Genomic DNA, 22,527 nt, shown 5'->3' on the forward strand with positions numbered 1-22,527 from the left:
TATCAGATGCTCATTTCAAAGAGACAAATCCAGATATAATATAATCCTTAAAATAAAGATACATTATCAATACATACAATCCCCTGAGATTGCACACTTGAATGGCATGGTTACCTCATAGAAAATAATATAGAAAAATAAGTCAAAGGAAAAAATCTTTTTATCATGAAGATGAGTTTTATTATTACAGATTTACCCTCATTCAAATGTAATTTTCAATGTGAAAATCATATTTATTCAATACAAAACGATGACACATTAAAGTTATAATGTGTCATAGTACTAATATTTATAAAATATATGTAATGTCATGTCTGCTAAAGCAGATAATACATTTGCAATATTTAGACTATTAACCAAAATACATAAGTGCTTAATATGACATACTTCAAGAGATATGAAGTATTGTCTTTAACATGGAGTTATTGAAACAATTTAAAAGTGCATTGTGCATTGGTCCCAGGGAGAGTCTGTGTCTGTTCATATGATGTCAATTAAAATGTATTAATCACCTCTATATCATGGCAATCACATATATGTTGTGTATACACCAGTGCTTAAATATCATAAAGATACATTTATCTAATTATTCTAAATATTGAATAATAATCTTGACAAAAAGGAGTGCGTTAGTCATGATAGGTATATATTTCAGATATTACATTCCACATAGGACTATAATGAATGCAAGGTATTTGGCCATATCAACAGGAAGGAATATTTACTTTTCAACTCTTCTATAACTGTATAAGCCTTATTAGCTTCATCTGAAGGAGCAAACAACATATGCTTGTGGAATATAAATCATAACATTTACACATGTCACGTTGACCAATGTTAGATAGCATATACTGTATAAATTTCAGACACGTATCCCCAAGTATTCTTAAACGGCATAATATCCTCAATAAAAGGACACATACATTTATCAACAATTTACACCTGCATATTAATTGACATCATGTGAAATAAAAATGAATAAAGCTGTTAATGTTTTTGAAAATAAACAGCTATTAAAACAATTTTGAAATATATTTTCTAATTTTGATTAGAAAAATATATGCATATTTATGAGATGGAAATCACACTTAAGAAAGTGCTTCATAAAAAAATTAGATATTATATATCTTGAAAGAATTTAAAAAGAAAAATACTTCTTAATGCTTGCGGCGGGATTTGGCCTTTGGAGGAGAGGTACTTGGGATGGAAGTGTGGCGTCTTGGGCGACGCACACCAGCTGGCTGGGAGGCTAAAAGATGTGATTCAGGGTCCTGCAGGGAGATAACGGAGGATGCGAGTGAGGAGGGAGTTTGCGGCCTATCTGCAACCCTCTCCACTGCCTCTGCCAGGCGGACGAGTGCAGCATTATGTATGTCCATCTGGCTCTGTAGCCTCCTGAAATCCTGCTGCTGCTGGAGCCTAGTAAGTCTAAGCTCCCTGTGAATGAGCCTCAGTAGAGCATCCTGCTGGGACTGCGCGGGGATATTGGATTCCATGGGGGGCACTTGTGGCTGTATAGGTGTCTCCGGCACATATTCCTGGCTCTGTGTGAGGTTGTCGTCACTCAGTCTTGGGGACTGTGTGGGTGGCTCAATATCCAATTGAGGACAGACATTGGTGGGGGGTGGTGGTGATTGTTGTGGTGGTGGTAGTGGTGGCGGCATTTGTTGTGCCATGGGAGGGTGCTGAATGTGTTGTTGAGGTGGCATATAGTACATATGCTGCGGTGGAGGATGCATCTGCTGATGCTGTGGTGATGGAGGATGCATCTGCTGATGCTGTGGTGATGGAGGATGCATCTGCTGATGCTGTGGTGATGGAGGATGCATCTGCTGATGCTGTGGTGATGAAGGAGGCATCTGCCGATGCTGTGGTGGTGGAGGATGCATCTGATAATGCTGCGTTGGAGGATGCATCTGATAATGCTGCGTTGGAGGATGCATCTGATAATGCTGCGTTGGAGGATGCATCTGATAATGCTGTGGTGGAGGATGCATCTGATAATGCTGTGGTGGTGGAGGCTGCATCTGATGATATGTCCTCCCAGATGAATATGGGGATGGGCCAGGAACATTTTCAACCTCATAGGCCAGTGGCTGTTGCTCATCTCCTTCAAGTATGCTGAGGTAGGAGTATCCAGCTTCAATAACATCCCCCTCCTCCTCCTCACTGAATTCCGGAACATCACTGGCCTCCGGTCTTGTTGAGGACTCATACTCATGTTCCAATTCTGAAAAATAAATTGTAATTATAAATTAATCTGATGAAACATTTAACATTTGAAAATCAATTTTATAGATATAGTTTTATATATATATATATATATATATATATATATATATATATATATATATATATATATATATATATATATATATAATTTCTGTATGAACTTAAACATATTTAACCAGAGGTGTATATTTAAAGATTGTGCCTCTAAGCGACTCTTTGTATTACACATAGTCCATATATATGATATAGATAGAAAGAATTTAAATCTATACCCTTGCTTGTTTGAGCAGATAGCCACTCCAGAAATCAGGATGAATATATCCACTACAACTATGTTAAGATGCCATTAAAGGGGCAATGAAGTACAAATTAAACTTTCATGATTCAGACAGAGCATGCAAATTTAGTCAACATTTAATATTTTACTCCTATTATCATATTTTCTTCCTTCTCTTGGTATCTTTATTTGAGAAGCAAGAATGTAAAGCTTAAGAGCCAGACAATATTTGTTTCAGAACCTGGGTTGCTGTTGCTTATTGGGTGGCTAAATGTAGCCACCAATCACGAGCGCTAGCCAGGGTTCTGAACAAAAAATGCAAAGTCTCCATAGCTTACATTCCTACTTTTTCAGAAAAAGATACCAAGAGAACAAAGAAATATCTATAATAGTAGTACATTAGAGAGTTGCTTAAAATTGCTGCTCTATCTGAATCATGAAATAAAAAAATTGGGTTTACTATCACTTTAAGTTACTGTGCAAATTAGACTTTGAACCATGTAAAACATTACTTGTACTAATCCTACCTAGGTATGTTTTCCACTGATGCTTGAACACAATTGATTACTAAACATATATAATATATGAACATTCTATATTCTGTATTACACATGTGTATGATTACTAAACATATATAATATATGAACATTCTATATTCTGTACTACACATGTGTATGATTACTAAACATATATAATATATGAACATTCTATATTCTGTATTACACATGTGTATGATTACTAAACATATATAATATATAAACATTCTATATTCTGTATTACACATGTGTATGATTACTAAACATATATAATATATGAACATTCTATATTCTGTATTGCACATGTGTATGATTACTAAACATATATAATATATGAACATTCTATATTCTGTATTGCACATGTGTATGATTACTAAACATATATAATATATGAACATTCTATATTCTGTATTGCACATGTGTATGATTACTAAACATATATAATATATGAACATTCTATATTCTGTATTGCACATGTGTATGATTACTAAACATATATAACATATGAACATTCTATATTCTGTATTGCACATGTGTATGATTACTAAACATATATAACATATGAACATTCTATATTCTGTATTACACATGTGTATGCTTACATTGATATTTTAAAAAACAAAGCCGATATATATTTCTGATGTTAACATATATTTGTTAGAAATAAAACATTTATTACATATGATATTTAATATTCACCTTCATGGACCTCTTCAGCTGGCACTGATGTGTCCATTGTCCCCTTACATCCTAGGACAGATTCATCTGAGATGACATTGGACAGCATCTCCTCCCATGACCTTAGGTGTATTCTCTTGCTAGGACCACCACCTGTCCCACGTGCATATTTGGCCTGCTGTGCCAGCTTAGCTTTGGTTTCCCTCCTGCAGTCATGATAGCGGTGTTTAATGCTGGCAATAGAACGATTACGTCCTAAGCAGCTGACTGCCACTCGAATCTCCTCCCACAGCTTATTCCGGACAGCCGGCCTCAGGTTAGGGTTCTCCAGCTGAGCTGCCCTCTCCAAGTAGGCATCAACAAGAGCCTCCTTCTCCTCCTCAGAGTACCTCTCCTCTCTTAGCCTGCCCTTCACACCTGAAGGGCCAGCAGACACAGACTCTCCCTCCTGTGACTGGGGACCAGCCCTCTCTACCTCCTCTGTCCCTGCAGGCTGTGACAGGCTACCACCAGCCCCACCCCCACTTGCCACAGTCTGCCCCACTTTCCCTTTTCTTTTTGTGCCTAGCTGAGGCTGACTCCTCCTCACTCCTCCCACCTCCATTCCTCTTCCACCCTCTCTCCTTCCCTCCTCTGCCAGGGTTTGAGGAAGGACAAATCCTCCACCCAAACCTCGGCCCCTATTCCTGCCCATACTACTCCCTACTTCCCCCCTCCCCCTCCCTCTATCCACCCTCACCACTGCCCTCCCCCTAGCCACCCCCTTCCCAACTCCACTAGGCCTATCCATCCCTTTCTCCTTCCTCCCTAACTCTAACCTAACACTAAAGTCCCTAGCTTACCTAACTACACTAATTCACCTAACTAAACCCTAAATTAAATAGCCCCAAAACTAACTACCTAACCTATCTAGACCCTAACTTTCTCTATTCTATATCCCTCAAAATAAAAATAAAATGTGGGGGGGAAAATAAACAAAGGGATGTAAATGAAAAAGGAAAAACTAAGGAGGATTAGAACAAAATTATAGACAAATAATAAGGGATGCAAATGAAGAAAGGGGTGAGCTATATAGTCAAATGAAACAAAAAATATGGGATGTAAAAAATAAATAGGATGGGAAAAATGTATATATATAAAAAAAAAAGTTATATAGTGAGGAAGGGAAAGGTAGTCAAAGGGGGGATGGGAAGTGGAATAAGGGGATTAATGAAAGGAGTAATAAAGGAAGATGGGGATATGGGGGTTAATGAAAAAAAATATGTGAATGTGTTTGTATCAAATAAAAGTGTGTATGTGTGTGTGTGTGTATTTGTGTGTATAAACTAATGTGTGTTAATTAACTAATGTATGGATGTGTGTGTGTGTTCCTAATATTATATGAGGCCTACAATAAGAATATATGAAAATCAAATATCAAACTCTCCACTAACTCTCAAACAACTCTCAAAAACCCAAAACTCCTACCAACGCAACTAGCTCCCGTGTCTTTCTCTCTAGAGGCGATCACAGGTAAAGAGCGCAGGCGCAAACCGGTATTCTTATAGACAGAGGTCGGGTTACCATGGCAATGCACTTGTTATGGCGCGCTTTTCGACAAATCCGACATCGGTTGGCAACGCAAACTTACGTACGGCCGAAAAGAGCGACTGCGCGCAACACGCTAATCTTTTCAATGGAAACCTGGTACTAAAATGGAGCCGTAAATTACCTTTAGCTGTCGTCCGCTTTGGTAGCTTACGGCTCCATTTTTAACGACTCAATGGAAGCGAGGCCTAACTCGGCAGAACCCCATTTAGCATAATCAAATCTTTATCCCAGTAGCTCAGTATGTAGGGACAAATATTTTAATACCCAGTAAGTATTATTGTGGGTTTAAAGTAGATTTAAAGTAGATTTAGAAAGAGCATGGAATTTTATGCAACTTTCTAATTTACTCCCATTACCTATTTTGCTTCATTCTCTTGATATCCTTTGCTGAAAGGGTAGGCATAGTAGCTGCTGATTGGTGGCTGCACATAGATGCCTCGTGTGATTGGCTCACCCATGTGCTTTGCTATTTCTTCAGCAAAGAATATCTAAAGAATAAAGCAAATTAGATAATAGAACTAAATTGGAAAGTTGTTTAAAATTGTATGCTCTACCTGAATCATGAAAAAATAAATTATATAAAAATTTGGGTTTAGTGCCTTTAAGGAAAATAAAACATCACGTAAAGAGACTAGAGTGCCTTCATCACAATAAAATATGGTAACATTTCTATAGTTCTCAAGCATGCTATAGAGTGATTGCTTAGATCAGAGAACAAAACCATTAGTATTGGTCCCAAATTGGCAAGGCACTACTGGGAGCTAGCTGTACATACTGTGAGTCAATGACAAGAGGCATATACTGTATATGCAGCCACAATTTACCTGCTAGGTATGCTTTACAACAAATGATACCAAGAGAATAAAGCAATTTAGATAAAAGAAGAAAATTGGAAAGTTGTTTAACACTGCATGCTCTATCTGTATAATGAAAGACAAATTTGGGGTTTCATGCCACTTTAATTTGATCTTGCTTAATTTGCAAAACCTTAGAAATTGCGCTCACATGTACAGTTTTACAGCATTTATTTAATATATAGATCTATTGCAATGTAGTGCTTAACTGCTGATATATGCTATACATATGTAAAAAATACTTCAATGCCCCTTTAAGCAAAATCAATGCTTCTGTTTTTAGATTTTCTGTTCCGCTGACACACACAGTTCTGTTACTACTATGGTTCTCTGACTAGTCTCAATACAATAAATCTGATTTGCCCTGTGAACTGTTACTTTGAGATCCAACAAAACTATGAGGTATCTCATGGGATGTTATAAAAAAGACATTTTACATTAAAAGCTCTGTAGCCTGACTAAGTCTGTTCTCTGCCTTTCCTACTGAGAAACAGAGACAATGCAGTAATCAAGGGGAAGTATTTTCTTTTATTTAGACCTAGAATTCTGTAGTATAAGAAATGTGTACTGTATTTTATGTTAAACTGTTCTGGCATATGAACAAGGTGCTGCTAATGGGGTATTTGCATGGTGAGTGTAATCATAACTCACTAGCCTGTCTCACAAATCCTTTGTATATAAAGTTGACTTACCTGTTAGAAATATTAAAGGGACAGTGAGTCAAGGCCAAAATACAATGTCATGATTAAAGGGACACTGTACCCAAAATTTTTCTTTTGTGATTCAGATAAAGCATGAAATTTTAAGCAACTTTCTAATTTATTCCTATTATCAAATTTTCTTCATTCTCTTGGTATCTTTATTTGATATGCAAGAATGTAAGTTTAGATGCCGGCCCATTTTTGGTGAACAACCTGGGTTGTCCTTGCTGATTGGTGGATAAATTCATCCCCCAATAAAAAAGTGCTGTCCAGAGTACTGAAACCAAAAAAAAGCTTAGATGCCTTCTTTTTCAAATAATGATAGCAAGAGAACGAAGAAAAATTGATAATAGGAGTAAATTAGAAATTTGCTTAAAATTGCATGCTCTTTCTGAATTACAAAAGAAAAAATTTGGGTTCAGTGTCCCTTTAAGATAGTGCATGCCATTTTAAACAACTTTCTAATTTACTTTTATCACCAAATTTGTTTTGTTCTTTTGGTATTCTTAGTTGAAAGCTAAAACTAGATAGGCTCATGCATGTAAATTTACCGAGGAGTAAGCACTGATTGGCTAAAATGGATGTCTGTCAAAAGAACTGAAATAAGTGGGCAGTTTGCAGAGGCTTAAAGACAAGGTTACCACAGAGGTAAAAAGTGTATTAATATAACAGTGTTGGTTGTGCAAAACTGGGGAATGGGTAATAAAGGGATTATTTACACAATTTCTGGCGTTGACTGTCCCTTGAATGCATACAGATCTAACAGGGACTACATATAAACCTACACTCAGAACATTGCAGTTTGTTTTGAATTCTCTTCTGAGAGTTTTTAGCAGTTCCAAACGTGGCCGTATTAAACCTTAAAGACACATTTTAGTGAGAAAACTACAAGCTCTAATTTCTTAGAACGTCATTGTTGTACTACTCACTGTGGAACATACAGCAAAAAGGTTAAACACATAGGTAAACTCCAGCTCAGGACCTGAAAGCATTGCAGCTATCGAGCTGAACGCAGTCACTGATTGGCAGGAGCGTGAGACTGCTGCTGCCGATTGGCTTACCTGCTTTTTCCTGATATGGACTGTCAATGCCCTTCCCTTTAGGAGAGTTTCAACACAGAGTTCTAGGGTCGAGAAGTGCAAAAATGTCTGCCCTAATGAATTACAGCTTGGCACTTTTCCATTACAATGTCTCTTTTACCCCTTAACCCAAAATGACTTATATATGACATGTGGTACAAAGCCCATAGTATACACACGTCCTACCATCAGGATACTACAGAAGCTTTATAGTTACAGCTGAGGGCTGCTGTTCCTGAGCTGCAGGCACTTTACCTACAGAAAATTAGTTTGGAAGAGAGAGGTGGAGGGAGGGGACTCTACAGAAAAAAATCTGAATCAGGGTGGGGGGCTACATAATGATTGTGGGGAAGGGGGTGAGATTCCTACACTATGGAAAAACAAAAAATATAAATAAATGATAAAAAACAAACTATAAACTGGGTACTGGTAGACAGTTGCCAGTACCTAAGTTGGTGGTCACCATTAGGAGGTGAAGGGTTAGAGAGCTGTCTGAGAGGGATCAGGGAGGTGGGAGGGTAAGGGGGGATCCTATACTGCAAAAAAAGAAATAAATACAATTCATTTATTTAAAAATAACAAAAAAAAAACTTCATATTGGCAGACTCTCTACCAGTAGTTGAAATGGTGGTCAGGATTGTGGGAGGGAGCAAAATACTATTACCCTTACCAGCTAACTAATTAACCCCTTCACTGCAGGGAATTTCAGAAGTGTGCTGCACAGCTGCAATTAGCAGACGTCTAATTGCTAAAAGCTAATTGCTAAGCCCTGCATGTCTGCTATTTCTAAACAAAGGGGACCCCAGAGAAGCTTTTACAACCATTTGTCTTATGACTGCAGTAGTTGTTAATTATCACAATTGCTGGCGAAACAGTGGCATGAAATATACCAAAACAAATGGGCCTAGATCAATACCTTGCATTGTCTACTAAAAAAAATATATATCGTTTTGATATATAAACAAAAAAAGGCTCTATTTCTGTTTAAATGTAGTGAATTTACTGTATTTTGGGCAAGTTTTTCTCTAAAATTCCAGGTAGCATAGGGGTTAAAGGGAAAACCCAAATTCTTTCTTTCATGATTTAGATAGAACATACAATTTTAAACAACTTTCCAATTTACTTCTATTATCTAATTTACTTTGTTTTCTTGTTATCCTTTGTTGAAAAGCAGGGATGTAGCTCAGGAGCGTGAATGTGTCTGCAGTTTTGAAACAATGTTATACATTAACAAAAGCGCTAGATGGCAGCCCTATTTCCCGTCATGTAGTCCCCAGACCAGTGCACGCTAGCTATCTAGATATCTCTTCAACAAAGAATAGCATAAGAATGAAGCAAATTGGATAATAGAAGTAAATTAGAATTTTGTTTTTATTTTTTAAATGTTATGCTCTCTTTCAATCATAAAGAAAAAAATTGGAGTTCATGTCCACTTAAAGAGACACTAAACCCAAATTTTTCTTTTTCGTGATTTAGACAGAGCAGCAATTTTAAGCAACTTTCTAATTTACACCTATTAGCAATTTTCTTTCGTTCTCTTGCTATCTTTATTTGAAAAAGAAGGCATCTAAGCTATTTTTTTTGGTTCAGCACCCTGGACAGCACTTGTATATTTGTCAGTTAAACTAATCCACCAATCAGCAAGAACAACCCAGGTTGTTCACCAAAAATGGGCCGGCATCTAAACTTACATTCTTGCTTTTCAAATAAAGATACCAAGAGAATGAAGACAATTTGATAATAGGAATAAATTAGAAAGTTGCTTAAAATTGCATGCTCTATCGAAATCACAAAAGAAAAAATTTGGGTTCAGTGTCCCCTTAAGGTAACATGCAAGAAACTGCTTTTTTTTAAAAAAGGAAACACCCAATCAGGAACACAGGCTTCAGCCCCTCTTGCGCATAGGCCCAGGGGATATTCAGTCCTAAATGTGACTGCATGATATTAATAATCTGTGTCGTTCTCTGCTGTTATCTTTAGAAGCATAAGTGCGGCTTAATTTGACAGTTACCCATTTAGAAATATATCATCTGAGCAAGAGGAAGATTGTATTGGTACAGTGCAACATATGCAATAGTTTATTGATATCAATATTATTATAACTAGTTGTTAGAACATTGTATACAATGTATATTTAACTAAAACTAAATAAAAATAATGCATTGGTTAATACTCATCTTAATTTGGGCACATAAGCTTTAAAGGGACAGTCAACACCAGATTTGTTGTTGTTTTAAAAGATAGATAATCCCTTAATTACCAATTCCCCAGTTTTGCATAACCAACACAGTTATAATAATACACGTTTTACCTCTGTAATTACCTTGTATCTAAGCCTCTGCAGACTGCCCCCTTATTTCAGTTATTTTGACAGACTTGCATTTTAGCCAATCAGAGCTGTCTCCATGGTAAATTCACGTGCATGAGCTCAATGTTATCTATATGAAACATGTGAACTAACGACCTCTAGTGGTGAAAAACGATCAAAATGCATTTAGATTAGAAGTGGCCTTCAAAGTCTAAGAAATTATCATATGAACCTCCTAGGTTTAGCTTTCAACTAAAAATACCAAGAGAACAAAGCAAAATTGGTGATAAAAGTAAATTGGAAAGTTGTTTAAAATTACATTCCCTATTTGAAACATGAAAGTTTTTTTTTGGACTTTGACTGTCCCTTTAATATACCTCTTTTCTAATCATTCTGCAAACATTATAAAATCAGACAAGATGGACCTGGCTCTGTAATCTTTAAAGTACAGACAATTCTGGTATGCACTTTTTAACAAAGAAGAATAGTAACCCCTATTTTATAGATGCAAACATTATAGTTATCATTAATTCGGTTAAAGAATCCACAATTTGTGCCAGTTACTGACTTACTTCTTCAACCAATGATTAAAAATATAAAATATTGAAAAATATTAATAATTAATGTAAATAATTATTATAAATGTACTAAAATATTCTAAAAAACAAATAGAATATATATATATTATTCTGAGAAGATCAATCAATAGAGGTGAAAAGGCGCTCTGCTAAACTCAGTCTTTCCAATATATAAACAGATTTTCTTAGAATAAGACAGTTTTTAGATAGTGAATATGTGCTGTTAAATTGGATTCCTTTTGTAGAAGACTTCTTGGTGTAGTATAATGAAGTAAAGAATTCCTGCTTACCAACGTTAGACCTCAATCATATGAGGTAAGGTATCTGCTCTGCATGGGTAAAGATGATTGTGTCTTTTAATCCCTGCGTAGTGACCTTCGGATTTCCTAGACCACTTGTTCCCTTGGTTTGGAAGGAGCCTATGAATTCAATGGTAATCCTGGACTCTCTTTTGTTCTTTCATATGTTGGTGAGAATCGTTATCCCCTCAGATGGTTCTCCAAGTTATGTAATCTATAGACCTGATCTGGCCGTTAGAGTGAGATGAGCAGTCATTCAGTCAGCAGTCACAGCCAGCCCACTAACTAGGGAGATAATCAGGTCTATAGATTACATAACTTGGAGAACCATCTGAGGGGATAACGATTCTCACCAACATATGAAAGAACAACAGAGAGTCCAGGATTACCATTGAATTCACAGGCTCCTTCCAAACCAAGGGAACAACAAGTGGTCTAGGAAATCCGAAGGTCACTACGCAGGGATTAAAAGACACAATCATCTTTACCCATGCAGAGCAGATACCTTACCTCATATGATTGAGGTCTACGTTGGTAAGCAGGAATTCTTTACTTCATTATACTACACCAAGAAGTCTTCTACAAAAGGAATCCAATTTAACAGCACATATTCACTATCTAAAAACTGTCTTATTCTAAGAAAATCTGTTTATATATTGGAAAGACTGAGTTTAGCAGAGCACCTTTTCACCTCTATTGATTGCTCTTCTCAGAATAACTTTAACAGTGACAGGGGTACACTGTGTCATTATTAAGGCAGCGCGCTATCTTATACTTATTGGGATACAATTCCCTGTGTTTGTATATACCACACAGACATATCTATAGTCCAACCCGGTATTATAACACACCCACAAAACACAATAAGGATTCTCATTCATACTAAATACACTAACACTCTAAGGTACACATTACAAACTTACACAAAGAGTGGCACATAAAATATCACTACCAAGGTTTTTAGCGCTGGTGATCTTTCTTGATTCTTATATAGATATATTTATTTATTTAGCGGCCTGCAAGGGCTACAAAATTAACATATGAGCCTACCTAGGTTTAGCTTTCAACAAAGAATACCAAGATAACAAAGCAGAATTGATGATAAAAGTAAATTGGAAAGTTGTTTGAAATTTCTGAATTATGAAAGTTTATTTTTGACCAGACTGTCCCTTTAAATACACTTTTTAACAGCTATAGGTTTTAGAAGAAGCATTTTTGCTAAAACGTGTATATTACGAAAATGCTTCTTTTCACAACTGAAATGCATCTATGTGGATTCTAATTTTCTAGAATGTCCCTTTAACAGTCTGGTTTGGGTGTGAGTTCCCATGACCACACTGATCAAGAAGGCTTTTTTTTTTTTTAAAGCAAGTTATGCAAATAATTATCTTTCCTTTTCTGATTTGGAGGATATATGTTTGAACAAGTATTGCACACAAATCTGACAATTTAGCTACCTCTGATAATGGCTCAGGGCCCAACATCAGTATACCATGGTAGAAAAATCAGCTGACATGAGCCCAGCTAACACTGCTGCCATTCATTCATTCCTTTTGGTCTGGGCCCAGCTAACATGGCTGCCATTCATTCATTCCTTTTGGTCTGGGCCCAGCTAACACTGCTGCCATTCATTCATTCCTTTTGGTCTGGGCCCAGCTAACATGGCTGCCATTCATTCATTCCTTTTGGTCTGGGCCCAGCTAACATGGCTGCCATTCATTCATTCCTTTTGGTCTGGGCCCAGCTAACATGGCTGTCATTCATTCATTCATTCCTTTTTACCTGTGCCCAGCTAGCACTGCTGCCATTCATTCATTCCTTTTGGTCTGGGCCCAGCTAACATGGCTGCCAATCATTCATTCCTTTTGGTCTGGGCCCAGCTAACATGGCTGCCATTCATTCATTCATTCCTTTTGGTCTGGGCCCAGCTAACATGGCTGCCATGCATTCATTCCTTTTGGTCTGGGCCCAGCTAACATGGCTGCCATTCATTCATTCCTTTTTACCTGTGCCCAGCTAGCACTGATGCCATTTATTCCTTCCTTTTGACCAGGGCCCAGCTAATATATGGCTGAAATGTATTCATTCCTTTTAACTTTGGCCAAGCTAATATGACTGCTATTCATTCCTTTTAACCTGGGCCCAGCTAACATGACTGCCATTTATTTATTCCTTTTAACCTGGGCCCAGCTAACATGACTGCCATTTATTCATTCCTTTTAACCTGGGCCCAGCTAAAATGACTGCCATTTACTGATTCCTTTTGACCTGGGCCCAGCTAGCACTGATGCCATTAATTCATTCCTTTTGACCAGCGCCCAGCTAATATGACTGCCATTTATTTATTCCTTTTAACCTGGGCCCAGCTATCATGACTGCCATTTATTTATTCCTTTTAACCTGGGCCCAGCTAATATGGCTGCCATTGATTCATTCCTTTTAACGTGGGCCCAGCTAATATGGCTGCCATTTATTCATTCCTTTTGACCTGGGCCCAGCTAACATGACTGCCATTCATTCCTTTTAACCTGGGCCCAGCTAACATGACTGCCATTCATTCCTTTTAACCTGGGCCCAGCTAATAAGACTAGCATTTCTTTCTTTCCTTTAACCTGGTTCCCAAGGATCACCTATTGTGGATGCTTTTTACTTATTATGAGCCTCTGTCCCTTTTCTGGTATGGTCAGGTGCTTGGGTAAAATTGATGATATTTGCCTCAGTGCTACAGTCACGTCCTGACGTACTTTTAAACAATAGTATTTGTATTATCTTGGATTTCTTTTTCAAATTGGTCTAATAAAATGTAATAAATATAAATACAATATATCTGTTGTTGGTTTTGAAATTGTATACTCTATTTTGTTTACTAACATTCATACTGCTACAGAGCAACTTATTTTTAATTTATAAGAATAAATGAAAATAGTGTTAATAATTATTTTAGACTGTACATATCTTACACACTTAGTTCCAGACTACGAGTGGAGCACTCGTTATCATGCTGTCACAACATTAGAACCTAACGAAGCGAAGGAGGTAAGTTGCACAGCGATGGGCAGCAAGTTTAAATGTATATGAATATATGTTTATGTGTTTTATATATATCTATCTATATATTTATTAAAAAGCATATGCATATATATTTATAGAGAACACACACTTCCCCATAGACCGCAGTATAAAGGCACTTTTCAGTGCCGTTTTTTTCTAACACCTCAGACTCGCTCGTTTTAAGCCCCTAAAACTGCTACATGCAGTTATTATTTTAAAACAAAAAAAGCTACTCTTTTTATTTTAATAAACTACACTGCACTGTATTTTGGGGGCAATAAGGGCACTTTTAGAAAATTACCCAGAGATCTGATATCTGGTTAATTTTCGGAGCGCTAATTGCTATCACGAGTTCACAGTTGCAGTGACCAGCCACTTATAATGGCTGTTTATTTATCTGGGCGCGCGATAAATTAGTGCTCCACTTGTAATCTAACCCTTAATAGCAATAACAGAATATCCCTATTCTGTTTATTTTTAGTGATTTAAAGTCATGTTTATCAATAGTTTGCATCTTTCATAACATGAAAGCTTTTTACACTCTAAGTACATGAAATATCAGACTGGCTATCTCCTAGGAATTCATACAATTACTTCTTGATTTATCATAGCTATTAGATGTGAATTATATGAACCTAAAAGAGAAAAACACAAGCACAATGACATGTCTATCTAAATTATAATCTGTATTGTATAGTATTACAGATCAATGGGCTAATATATCAATGCAATAAATATGTCCTGTTTTTAGCATTTGGTTTTATACTTTTAAATGTTTCAGAGTCTAATTAAATAACTAAATTTGATAACAGATGAGTGTTGTCAACAATAAAAAATTGTGCATATTTAGATCTGTTCTTGTTGTGTAAAGAGTGTTATTTATAAGAACAATTATTTTAGGATTACAATTTATATTGTGTAAGCAAAAGCCTAGACTCGGCAAGTGGCTATAATGAGGCCACTATGAAAAAAACTCTGTAGAGGAAAATGTTCTTTAGATATATATATATATATATATATATATATATATATATATATATATATATATATATATATATATATCAGTGGAAGTGGTGTACATGCCAGGATGACAGGTACTTAAATAATTTATCCAACACAGGAGATCCGCACTCACTGGGCTTTTAAAGTGAATAGTGGCTTTATTCAAAGGTAACGTTGCTGGGAACAACCTCCCCTTCTTCAGACCAGCAGGAACAATAGCGATGCAGGAGGGGCTCGTTTTAGGGGTTAATAGGTAGTTTATGGGTGTTTAGTGCACTTTGTAACACTTTAGTTATGAGTTTTATGTAAGTTTTGTTGTAACAAGATGCGGACCGAGATTCTATCTGATTTATGGGATGTCGAGGACACTGTGGTGATATCACTTTTGTGACTATTTGATTTTAATATCTTGTACGTTTGTATTTTATTGCGTTTTTATTGCTCATTATTAAATACATTTACTCTTAGAGTGGCTTTTGCGCTCTTCTCTTTCTTTTTGTTGATAATTCAAATATGGACCTAACAAAGAAAACATATAAATAAAATACAGGAGACAAGAGGGGCGCCCCTCTTATCTCCTGTATTTTATTTAGCTCTGGATTTATCCGTGAGGAGAAGAGCTGCCTTGTCTTTGCATCAAAAGGGTTAGCCAGTTCACCTTGAGTTACCAGCCTGCATCTTAACTCGCCACCCTTCTTCTTCACGAATAAGAAGCCAGTCCCTGCTGGAGAACAGGATTTGCAGATTATTTCCTGCGAAAGAACATTGGCAACATACTCCTCCATAGCAGTATTCTCCCTAATAGACAGAGTTAGGGAAAAGGAAAAATATTCTCCCTAACAGACAGAGTTAGGGATTAGGAAAAATATTCTCCCTAACAGACAGAGTTAGGGAATAGGAAAAATATTCTCCCTAACAGACAGAGTTAGGGAATAGGAAAAATATTCTCGCTAACAGACAGAGTTAGGGAATAGGAAAAATATTCTCCCTAACAGACAGAGTTAGGGAATAGGAAAAATATTCTCCCTAACAGACAGAGTTAGGGAATAGGAAAAATATTCTCCCTAACAGACAGAGTTAGGGAATAGGAAAAATAGGAACATAGGGAGGCGCCTGTGTGTATCAATAATAAACAGAACCAAATAAAAAGGAAAAGGCCCCTATGTCAGGGTACTCACATTTCTTAATAGCACTCAGACAGTGCTATTGTGATATATAGTCTCAGGATATTCAGCAATAGGTATAAATGTAGAAAATAAAGGTTATGTTGCTCTTTTCTTGTATGCAGTAAGTAAAAATAACTTGTTTTACTAACTTGCACAAGGTGAGACTTTACTTTTGTAGTTGAATTTAATGAATGGTAATTCTCATGTGATAAGGTAGAAATAATGAATTATATTTGAGTAGCAAATATAGTCACAAAGATATCAGTATAAATATTATTGAGAGATATACTTAATATAAATGAGTAGAGAAAATATATCTGAGGATTTAATCCGGAATAAAGGTTCTTTTATAGTGTCAATATGGTTTTCACGCACTCACACAAACATACAATAAAATATATACAGTTCCAGCATTCACGCTATAAAGCCCAAGCAAGGTGGTGATTAATTCAGGAAGATACATCCCAGCACAGGGAGACAAACTCAATAGACAATTTGAGAGGCTTAACTGCTTAGTATATAACGATACCCAAAGTAGCGTGGAGAGCGGATCCTATCCGTACAGAGAGGGCTGTAGTAGCGTGTAGAGCGATAACCCCATAAGAGAGAGCTGAACAGCAGTTTGAGCAGGTAGCGGAGATCCGGTAACCGTTTGTGTGAGCGCGGCTTCGGCTCGCGCAAGGAAGTAGTTCCGGTAGGCGTAGTGATTCAGGAAAGATTTTCAGTCGCATTATCCAAGAGCTCTGATTGAGAAGCTTTAAACCCGCCGGTTAAAGGCATCAATGTACAGCCAAAACATCGGGAAAATATAGTATTAAGATTCCTTAGCCCCTCTGGGTGCTCATCGCTGATTTTTGAGCTGTAATCTTGACATCAGTTCTCTGGATTGGGCATAAAGGGCCTGGAGCGGCGGCTCATTAAAGGCAGCGCTTCCCCCTCGATAAATCCGAGGTATCTGTCCCTAACTGGGGATTAAAACCCATCTATCTAGGTGAGAAGGGCTAGCAGGACTATATCGACAAGTATCCCCTAGACATCACCTCACACGGAGATAATGGAAATTGAGCACCTGACGGGAGTGGATAGTTTACAGCAATCGGATAGGACATGGGAGAGAATTGAAAAGCTGTTTAATAAGATGATGGACACCGCACCATACGATCGACTGATGCAAATCCTGCAAAATAGAGGGAAAGCCGAAGTGAGCCCAGTGGAAATTATCAGCGGGAAGTGCCCCATAGACACAGAACCTCCTCTGGGTCCTTTACAGCCTGCAAGGCTAATGAAATGGCCTGCCACAACAAACTACGCTAAACAAGCCACTAAAACACAACCAAGAGGGAACCTGACACTGGTGAAGCAGCGTGGCAGCTATTTGGCAGACCGTTTAGACCAAGAAACACCCATAACCTCCTTACTTGATCTTCCTCTGGCATCCCGGAGCATTCATAGGTCTGCTGGAGCTCCAACCCGAAAGACGACTCGGAGGCCATCGGAACAAGAGTCAGCAGGGTTTCTTCTTAAAAACATATCCCACTGGCCTCTATTATCTCTCAACACGCAGCCGGACTACACCGAGCGATCTTCCCGCTCTCCACAACACCCTTCACGTAAGAGGCAACAACATTTTTTAGGAGAGACTACAGTCTATCTTTGCAGCGATGCATGTATCTCACAGGCAGAAAAGGGATAGCTCAGAGGTCCGCTAGTCACATAACAATAATCTGCCATTTTGTTTTAATGTCCAGCCTCAGCTTTGACTGTTTCAATAATGTGACTGTGTTGAGAAGACATTCTACATAAGAGACCTTTTACTTTTCAGAGTTTGCTATCTGATATACAGAGGCACCTTTCCAGTTGACTGTTTATTTTGTTGTTTAGTTAGGGTTGGAGAATCATCAACTATGTGAGCCAGTTCAACAGAGATTAATTTTAATTAACATCTTAACACTGCACTAAGGTTTAAAACATATCAGTTAAAAGTGTTCAATTTCTATGTCTATTACCATTATATGCATTTTCCTTCATATGTATATTTAAGGGCGACTACCTCCAGGAGGATAGGTGATAGTTTTTTTTATACTTGGGGTCTCTATAGTCCCTGCCATGTGGCCTGCGGCCGGGGCCGCATGGAGGGATAGAACTTTAATACATAAAACGCATCACCGCGGTTATGGGTCTGAGCATTAGAGGGAATATTTCGGCGAGACCTTTGTGATGCAATAGAAATTAGCCCGCTACTAACTAACTCTCTGTAATGACGCTTAGAAGTAATGCATAAATTTATCGTATAAAATCTAAAGCCATACCACGATATATTTGTGTATATATATATATGCATACCTACACCCTTATCAAGAATAATTATATAGTTGATGTTTGGCTGTACTTGGGGATCATAACTCACTTGTTTTGTTAAACCTGGAATGCCGATTACTAATCATACCCTTAATCAGTGACCCAGCTGGGACTCCCTTTATTTTATTTTTATGTTTATCTCTCTAAACTGGAATTATTACCACACTAAGTTATGCCTTCAATTATCCCTTTTATCTCTTTGCCTTCTCCCTATTAAATCCCAATTTTTTACCTATATAAGCCCAATATTATAGTCAAGAGAACTATTCCAAGACCCATGAGAGGTCTAAATAGCTAAAAATTGGGTCTCACAAGAAATACACTGATGTGATGAGAACATTTCAATGTGTCATAGTTGTAATATGATATATAATATTGATAGCACAATGCATCGCCATGTTGAAACATAATATTGTACCACTCCTCTTGCATGCTTTGTTCTTTCTTTTTATGAAGTGTATGCTCAATTATTCTAAATAAAATTTAAATTTAAAAAAAAAAAAAAAAAAAGTTCAACAGCCAATTTATTAAAAAGTCTTATAAAAGAACAAATTAAAAACAGGAACCATATAGGCAGGGTGTATTAACCCCCCTAGTGTAATTCTACGCGTTTCTCAGCGCTTCAAACGTTGTTTCATCAGGCATACAAATGAGGCTGCAATTAGCCTTTATATACACATTCTTTACCATTGCATTAGCAATCAGAAAAAACAAAAATGAACACCTGGACACTCCCCTCAGAGGAGTTGTCTCATCAAATTAACCCTTTATATTTTCATCCATAAAAGTAAAAATTAGATCCTTCAACTATATGCACAGGGGACTCTATCATACCTGATGTATAGGGAATTGTCATAAATACTCCCCTTGTGCTCAAAATTATAATTTACAGGTCCAGATATAGTTTAATCACAATTTATCTAATTAAAAACTACCCAAATAAACTACATATGACAAAAGACAGCAGATTTGCAGTACATATTTCTATACCTTGATCCTAATGCTCTTTTTTAACTACGTGAGAACGGCCTGTTTTGCAAACTCGAGAAATGGGAGTTCCATCAAATTCAAGTAACCTTCCTTGGTCATGTAATTTCTGCAGCTATGTTCTACATGGATCCTTACAAGCTATCTGCAGTGACCTCGCCCAGTTGGTCTTCGGTCTATTCAATGTTTTTTTTGGGCTTCGCTAATTACTATAAAAAGATTATTAAAAACTTTTCTTCTTTGGTCAAACCCTTTCACGGACATGACCCGTATGGGGAGAGATCTATTCCATTTAGTCACCTACTGTAATTAAGGTCTTTGAGAGTCTTAAGCCTGCTTTTGCTGCTGCCCCAGTTCTGTCTCATCCTAAACCAATTCTGCCCTTCATTCTAGAGGTTGATGCGTTCGAGCCAGGAGTAGGTGCCCTCTTGTCTCAACGTCCTATGCCTGAGGGTTCTTTGCATCCATGTGGTTTCTTCTCTAAGAAATTATCTCCAGTGGAATGCAATTACGAAATTGGCGAAAGGGAATTACTGGCCATAGTTTTGGCACTCAATGAATTCTCGAAGGTACTAACATACCTGTGCTCATCCTCACTGATCACAAGAATTTGACTTTCCTATCCAAATCTAAACGTTTGTTGCCCCGACAGGGATCTATGATTAAGTGCCCATTTGCAGCACGAAACGCGTAAGGGTTTTTCGCTGTTCTGTGCCTCAGTTTTAAAACTTTTTTCCAATAAATAGTGGTTTTATTTGAATCGTGCCTCCAGAGTGCTGCTCCTTTTTTGTTCTAAAGTCAAATCATCTAAAGCAAAAAAGAATGCACCATGTATTTGGTTCTTATCTCCAGATGAAGAAGTTAGAATTCCATCTTGCCCACTTTACTACATGAATAACATAAGCCATTTTTCCTTGAAGGGTCATCTATATTCTGACAGAGAGAGCTTAGGGTTTTTAGACTGAGGACAAACTATATTCTAAATTTTGTCCTCAACAAATGTATCTGTTGCATTGGAGCTAAAACACTTGTTGAGATTAACAAGACATCCATGTTTCTTTATAAACTACTGCATTCTTTCTATTTGAATAAGTTTGTCTTGATCTGATTCTGCAAACGGTATGTGATCCATGTAATGGCACTAAAACCTGTGTGAACATTTTCTGGACTGTATTAATGCCAAAAGGCAGAGCCACTAATTGGTTGTGAGCACAGTATATTGCCACTGCAATGTAGAAGTAGGCTTCCATCAGTTCTATGATGATAAGCAAGATCTTTCTTTCTTTCTTGCAGTAAAAAGAGGTGTAAAAAACTTTATTTTCTCTTGGGCTAGAGTAAAAAGTTTTATGACTTTTGCATGTAAGATTTTGGTTATATATTGAATACTTATTTCTTGTGAGTGAACTGAGAAGCAGTCAACATCAGACCACCATGAAGAGGGATACGAGATCAACAGATATTCCCCCATGACTAGTGCCACACTCTTACCTGGAAAGCAAGGTAAGAACAAAACATATTTCAATACCCCATTGATAGGTTTAAATTAAGGGGAAGAACCAAGTCGTGCTGGAGAGCAACCTTAGCTCTGATCATACTGGTTATGGGGGGAAAAAACTAAGAATGAGGGACAGACACAAGGAGTGTAAATTTATATTAGAGACAAGGTGCACGTATTCTTCCTTCTATGAAGCCTAGGTAATTACTTTATCTCATCTGCTGGAGAGGGCAAGAAAATACAATTTTTCTAATGATTCAAGTCTTGGAAGCTTGGATTATGGTTTTTACTTGGTCTTACCATTCATAGCGTTCTACGACCAATACTGTGAAATGTGCTAACTCTTATAGCAGATGCCTCTGCGCCACTTGCTATGTTCAATTAATCTGTTTATCAGTTATAATGTATTTTGTACACATCTAGTTTTCCTTCCTTCAGTCTCTCTAGTATATTTGTCTCTGGTATTATATTAGTGACATTATATGGGACATCAAAGAAAGCTCTAATGGACCAAACCATCTATAATCAAATTGATGTTTTAATTTATGTGCATAATTGCATATATCTCTATGTTAAACTATCCGGCTTTCCTGCAATGAGGATGCCATTGTTAGAATGTACAATAATGTTGGGGAAACTCATATTTCTATGCATATTTTTGCTTCTGTTCAAAACAGTGAACGACAACTTAATCAGCCTTTCTAGTGTGTCATTTCTGAGCAAATGAACACCACTGAGACTAATGACAAGACATCCTGCAAAAAAACCATTATGGTAGTACTTGATATGCAACATAATAACAACAAACATGTTGTGCAAACAGATACAGTGCCAATCCCAGTTTAGTAAACATTAGTGTTATAAAATATCTCAAAATATATAAAGGTATCTAAAATTACACTCATTCTACATTCACATACTTTACTCCTAACAACACATTCTGTGTATTTTGGGTTATATTTATTTGCCATTCCCATTAGATGTGTGTGTGTGTGTGTGTGTGTGTGTTGGGGGGGGGGGGGGGGGTCTGCAAATAGTAAAACTACCCTAATTATTAATCAAATTTAATTTCAACCTCAGGTTTTCTCACAATAAAAAATAAAAGTTAGTTTTTTTGTTTTGTTGTGACAAGCAAATAATAAACAGCCAAAGGGAAAGTAATATAGGAAAAGTTAAAGGGATATTAAACCCATTTTTTTTCTTTAATGATTCAGATAGAAAAGCAATTTTAAGCAAATTTCTAATTTACTCAATTTTTCTTCCTTCTCTTGCTAAAAAAGCAGGAATGTAAAGTTTAGGATCCGGCCCATTTTAGGTTCAGCACCCTGGATAGCGA

This window comes from Bombina bombina, chromosome 12 (assembly GCF_027579735.1).
Source record: "Bombina bombina isolate aBomBom1 chromosome 12, aBomBom1.pri, whole genome shotgun sequence".
NCBI lineage: Eukaryota > Metazoa > Chordata > Amphibia > Anura > Bombinatoridae > Bombina > Bombina bombina.